The 6139-nt window shown below is 36.3% G+C and overlaps 1 pseudogene; it reads right to left on the bottom strand.

Moving 5' to 3' along the window:
* Positions 1-259: 259 nt before the first annotated feature.
* On the bottom strand, positions 260-2566 carry LOC102264391 (E3 ubiquitin-protein ligase RNF138 pseudogene; annotated as a pseudogene).
* Positions 2567-6139: the final 3573 nt, after the last annotated feature.

Here is a 6139-nt window from a genome sequence, read left to right as displayed (position 1 = left end):
TAGGCATGGTGAAATGATGGGCATTTAAAGCATGTGAGTAACAGCTTGTAGGTTTCAGACCAGGAAAGAGATCTCAGGTGTTCTGACTTATAGTTGAAGATCATTTTCTACCACACTCCCTGTGTCAACCTCAAGTTATTGTATAATATTTGGAAGAAATGAATGGGCCTAAACTTTATCTAAACCCATGCAATAATATTTTTTTTTTTCCGTTTCAAAATTAACATTTTTATTAAATCAAGTTAAAAAAATATTCACTGTAGAAAAGTCAACAAGGGTTTTAACAAAACCAAAATATACCTTTTTATACAACATATGTATATATTAGCAGCAAACTACTTCTGAGATTTTATGTTCTTTTAGTTATTTATTTTAAAGAAAGCATAAACAATTATATTAGTATGGAATGTCAGCTAATCCACTCTTCAGCTTTATTCTGTGATTTGGGCCTTCTAGTACAAGTTATTTTATGATTTTTATTAATGAATACGAAGAATGAACTCAATTTTGACTAAAATGTAGTGAAACAGAGTGGCTGGTAGGATCCATCTCACTACTATAGTCCCGCATTATCTTTCAGATAACAAATGAGCACCATATAAACATGTAATTGTGTAGGTGTGTAAACTCAATTTTTAAGGTGTCATAGTAGCCAAGTAGACAACTTAGCATTTGACTGTTACTTTAAAAATTTGGTAACATACAAAATTTTAATCAACTCAGATGAACACATCAACCCCATATTACTAGTTTCTTTTAAAAATCTTAATAGAAATTCTGCGTATAACCAGACAAATTGCATGCTTATATGTGTATATACACATACAAAAGTGCATGTATATATACATACACATCTTTAGCTTTGAACAAATTTCTAAACTGAGATGAAGTCAAACCTCTCATTTAAATATATAGAGAGAATGTAATATCACCAACTGCAAGTTTCTAATACAAGTTTCATCGTAGCTAACCAGCAATTCTGTTACTGAAAATTCTGAGGCCAAAGAGCTGTAATTCAGCTTACTGTACTTTAGGCTTACATATTAGTCAGCCAAACAAACAAGATTTGACATTACCAACTTGTCCACCAAAGAAATCAAGTTTTCTCTTGATATTTTCTTCTAACAGCAAAAAGGAAATACCTATACAATGAGCTTTTGCTTTTTAAAGAGTTAAAATTATTAAAGAAATCTCACTAGTCTTCAAAAATACTAAACATTATATAAATACAATTTCCTTATAGTTGAATTCTTCAGCTAGAATCTGTATTTAAAAAAGTTTCCTTTGGATTGTTTCATTTAGCACTTCAAGTCTCCATTTGCAACTCAAATAACTGGCTCAGTTTTGTTAGTTTATATTAATCACATCATTCAGAATTTGGTACGGTGTTACCTGTGTACAATAATGTCAATGGGAGGAACTGCACCAAATTTCAAAAGCAAGGGAAAATTCAAGAATATGTAATGCAAAAAAGGTAAGTACATTAGGGATTCTCTTTTCACCATTAATGAAGTATAATCCTTTTAATGTTTATAAAGATAATGTCCTAAGCTTTATCTTTTAACTTATCAAAAGAATTAAGTTTTTACATGGCCCACCTTTATTTTTCAATTAAAAAACTAAAACAATAGACTGAATTACTTTTATTAATATACACATCAAGTTATTGAAATGGTGACTTCCTGTAGTTTTCTCCTTAAAGATGGCACTTGCAGGTACAAAGATGCAGAGGTGTCTACAGCCTTCAAATGTTTACTTGAAAAGATTCTTCAACCGCAGTTTGATACTGGGTTTCCTCATCTAGCTGAAGATTCACAAATTCTCCATAATCAAACTTATGTCTTTGATTTAGATGACTAACAAAATTTCTAGTAACCTGGCTAGGATCTCCCCAAGGAAGAGACACACAAATAGGACACGTCACAGGAACTATCTGAAATAGGTGATTACTGTTACAATGATCCAGTAAACGCTGTCTGGTAAAATTTGATTCTTGACACAAGGGACACTTAAAAGTAGGATGCCCAGAAGAACCTGTATTCTCTTGGTAAGTTTCTATGTTATCAGATGCAGATGTTTCACTCCTTTTACTGTTTCCTACTGAATCTTGAGAGATCTGAAAGTTTGGAATGAGAGAAGAAACACCATATTCATCTTGATACTTCTTACAAGATTTGTAATGATGTCTCATGCGATAGAATTTAATCTGTTTTGCACAGCATCTGCAGCTACCAGAAAATTTCCTCATGATATTTTCAAGGTCTAAGGCCCGTTCAGGACATGCTCTCTCTCTTCTAGTCACATTTCCACGACAGAGGGGACAATGTATTCCGCTTTCTCTCATTGCAGTCAGGAAACACTTTCTACAAAAAACGTGCTGACAGGCCGCAGTCCGCACGGGTGTTTTGAGCACCTCCTGACAGACGGGGCAGTAGAAATCATCTTCGGTGTAGGACGTGGCCGCGGAGAGCTCCTCGGCCATGGTGGGGGACGAAGGATGAAGGCGATGGCGGCGGCAGCGGCCGGGGTGGCGGTGGCGGCCAGGGGCCCGACTCCCTGCGCGAACCCGAAGGGCAATAATATTTTTATAATAGGACATTACTATACTTTTTTTAAAATAGACATATATAGCAACACAAAAATAAACTGGTATCTGAGAGAAGACATTTATTTTTCATTGAACAAAAATCATAACTTCCTTGCACTTTCAGCTGTAGAATATTTATTTTAAAGACTTTTCCCCCTTGTCTTTTCCCAGATCCTTTTCCCAAGATCTTTTTGTCCTAAATTCATCTAAAAACACTTGTCTTTGATTCTCTTCTCCAACTTTCATAGTTCTATGTATTTTATGTCCAGATAGTTTTGGCTCAACTTATATCTTCCTAAGTTAACATGAATTCTTTAACTGTTGGTATTACCTAATGAATTTATAACAGCTTGAAGATGAGCTGAGTAGCTTGTGTTTCCCTCAAATGAATAAATATGTTACTTTTATGACTCCTCTGGTGTTACTGTGACCATACACATAGTGTTTACAGGTTCAACAGGCAAAAACTCAATCTCCTCTGAAGGATTTTTGTGTAATTTGGGTAAGCTACCATACAAGTGAGCAGTGGCAAGTTAGTCATGATGCTGTGAATACAACTTCTCCTCATAGGGTTAGTTCATCCAGAGGAAAGATGACCATTCTTCTATCCTCAGTAAAGAAATAAGAGATTTAACTTCTTCATTCACTTGTCTCCACATAACGTATCATGTGTATATCTGTATCCGATTATAGTGCAAAATATTTTAATCAAATGTTCTCCTTAACAACCAATAATTGGGCTATGTTTCTTAAATCCAGATATCTGCTTAACCTCAACTTTGTTTTTGAGGCAGAATGATGTGGTAGAAAGAGCTCAATCCAGGATTGAGAAACATGGATTCTAACCTAATAGCTTTGTTCCTTTATTAATAGTGGAGAACATTCTGCAAGCCAACCAAACCCTGAACTTCTGTTTCCCCAGTTAGAAAGGATTTGTTATAATGCTCTTCAACCCATTTCTCAGGCTCACTGAAGGCTCAAAGGTGATGTACTTGGCAATTGTTTTAGAAACTGAGACACAACATACAAATGTGATTTATCATTAATACTCTTTTCTGTAAAAGTCTATCTCTTAATGAACCTTTTGAAATCAACATTCAAAGAAAAAACTTAAGAATAATCTTAAATAGGAAGATAAGCAATCCCTGACTTAAGAGCATCTGAGTCATACATGATCTGTATATGCAGATTGCCACAGTTATTCCAACTGTTGCTATTGATGTAAAAACAGTGGAAACTTTTAGACAAGCTATAGGTTCACAAATAGAAGGAGTGAAGACACTGTTCAATATGAAATCAATTAAGAAGAGACCCAACGACAGATTCATAGTCACACCATGTAGCTGATGCCGAAATCCAAAATTTCACACGCCCCCTCAAATTTTTTACTGTGAGAAATCCTTCCAATTATAGACTTCATTGCGTTTATATGTATCTTCTTTGAAAATGTGGAAACTTCCTCTTAATCCCTGCTCTGTGAGGATGAAGATTTGAGTTGAGATGAAGAAGGTAGTTTTGTGGCCGACTATACCTTGTGGAGTATCAACCTGGGTGAGCTTCCCTAGTGGAGGACTAAGGGAGCATGAAGGTATTGGGCTCCAACTGTAAGGACAGGAGGAAAAAAATGAGAGGATCATAAAGTTAACCTTCATATATTGAAACAAAGCACTTAATGAAAGATCTGTCATCAGAAATGGAGGAAACTCTTCCTCCACTACTTTCTCTTCCTCCTGCTCCTTCCCCATCCCTCCCTGTCCTTCTTCCTCTTCCTCTTTTTCCTCCCCCTCCTCTCCTCCTCCTCCTTCTTCTAACAATGAGCCCTGTCAGGATATAAAAGTTGTGTGATTCTTGATATCTAAAGGAACTTCCTCACCTCTACATTTCAGGACTGCAGTTCTCAGGATCCACATATCAGATTAGTGACATCATCTAAAGTTCCACTTCCAACCATAGTTTGATCTCTGCTGCCTTTCAGATGAATCCCCTTTGACGGATCAGTCTACTGCCTCTTAGATCAATCTGCTAGTCTTATCACTATCTGATTATGTATATGGGAAAGATGAAAGTGAGTGATGCCAATGATTACATTTATATGAGGCAACTGAAGAAAATAACTCTGCTTTTCCATTTAAGATCCTATTTTTATTGAGGGCAAATTAGATTCTTTATTTCTAACTACAAGCAAAAACTTAATTCCTCGAATAAGCATTTATTGAGCACCTGCTGTGTGCCAGGCACTGTGTTAGATAATATGGTACAAGTAGAGAAGAATAAGTCATTATCAATACCTTTAGGAAGCTTGCTGTCTAATGAGAGAGAGGATATCAAATTATAATACAATATGATAAATACTGTGTTGAGGAATAAACAGGCTTTTTAAAAAATATATATATATATATATATTTTACTTTACAGTATTGTATTGGTTTTGCCATACATTGACATAAATCTACGACGGAGGTACATGTATCCCCATCCTGAACCCCTCCCACCTCCCTCCCCATCCCATCCCTCTGGGTCATCCCAGTGCACCAGCCCCGAGCATCCTGTATCACGCATCTAACCTGGACTGGCAATTCATTTCACATATAATATTATACATGTTTCAATGCCATTCTCCCAAATCAGCCCACCCTTGCCCTCTCCTACAGAGTCCAAAAGACTGTTCTATACATCTGTGTCTCTTTTGCTGTCTCACATATAGGGTTATCATTATCATTTTTCTAAATTCCATATATATGTGTTATTATACTATATTGGTGTTTTCCTTTCTGGCTTACTTCACTCTCTATAATACGCTCCAGTTTCATCCACCTAATTAGAACTGATTCAAATGTATTCTTTTTAATGGCTGAGTAATACTCCATTGTGTATATGTATCACAGCTTTCATATCCATTCGTCTGCTGATGGACATCTAGGTGGCTTCCATGTCCTAGCTATTATAAACAGTGCTGCAATGAACATTGGGGTACTCGTGTCTCTTTCAATTCTGCTTTTCTCAGTGTGTATGCCCAGCAGTGGGGTTGCTGGGTCATATGGCAGTTCTATTTCCAGTTTTTTAAGGAATCTCCACACTGTTCTCCATAGTGGCTGTACTAGTTTGCATTCCCACCAACAGTGCAAGAGGGTTCCCTTTTCTCCACACCCTCTCCAGCATTTATTGCTTGTAGACTTTTGGATCGCAGCCATTCTGACTGGAGTGAAATGGTACCTCATTGCAGTTTTGATTTGCATTTCTCTGATAATGAGTGATGTTGAGCATCTTTTCATGTGTTTGTTAGCCATCTGTATGTCTTCTTTGGAGAAATGTCTGTTTAGTTCTTTGGCCCATTTTTTGATTGGGTCATTTATTTTTCTGGATTTGAGCTGCAGGAGTTGCTTGTATATTTTTGAGATTAATTCTTTGCCAGTTGCTTCATTTGCTATTATTTTCTCCCATTCTGAAGGCTGTCTTTTCATCTTGCTTATAGTTTCCTTTGTGGTGCAGAAGCTTTTAAGTTTAATTAGGTCCCATTTGTTTATTTTTGCATTTATTTCCATTACTCTGGGA

This window comes from Bos mutus, chromosome X (assembly GCF_027580195.1).
Source record: "Bos mutus isolate GX-2022 chromosome X, NWIPB_WYAK_1.1, whole genome shotgun sequence".
Lineage (NCBI taxonomy): Eukaryota > Metazoa > Chordata > Mammalia > Artiodactyla > Bovidae > Bos > Bos mutus.
The sequence above is the reverse complement of the archived record's forward strand: the minus strand, read 5'-3'. Positions and strand labels throughout refer to the sequence as shown.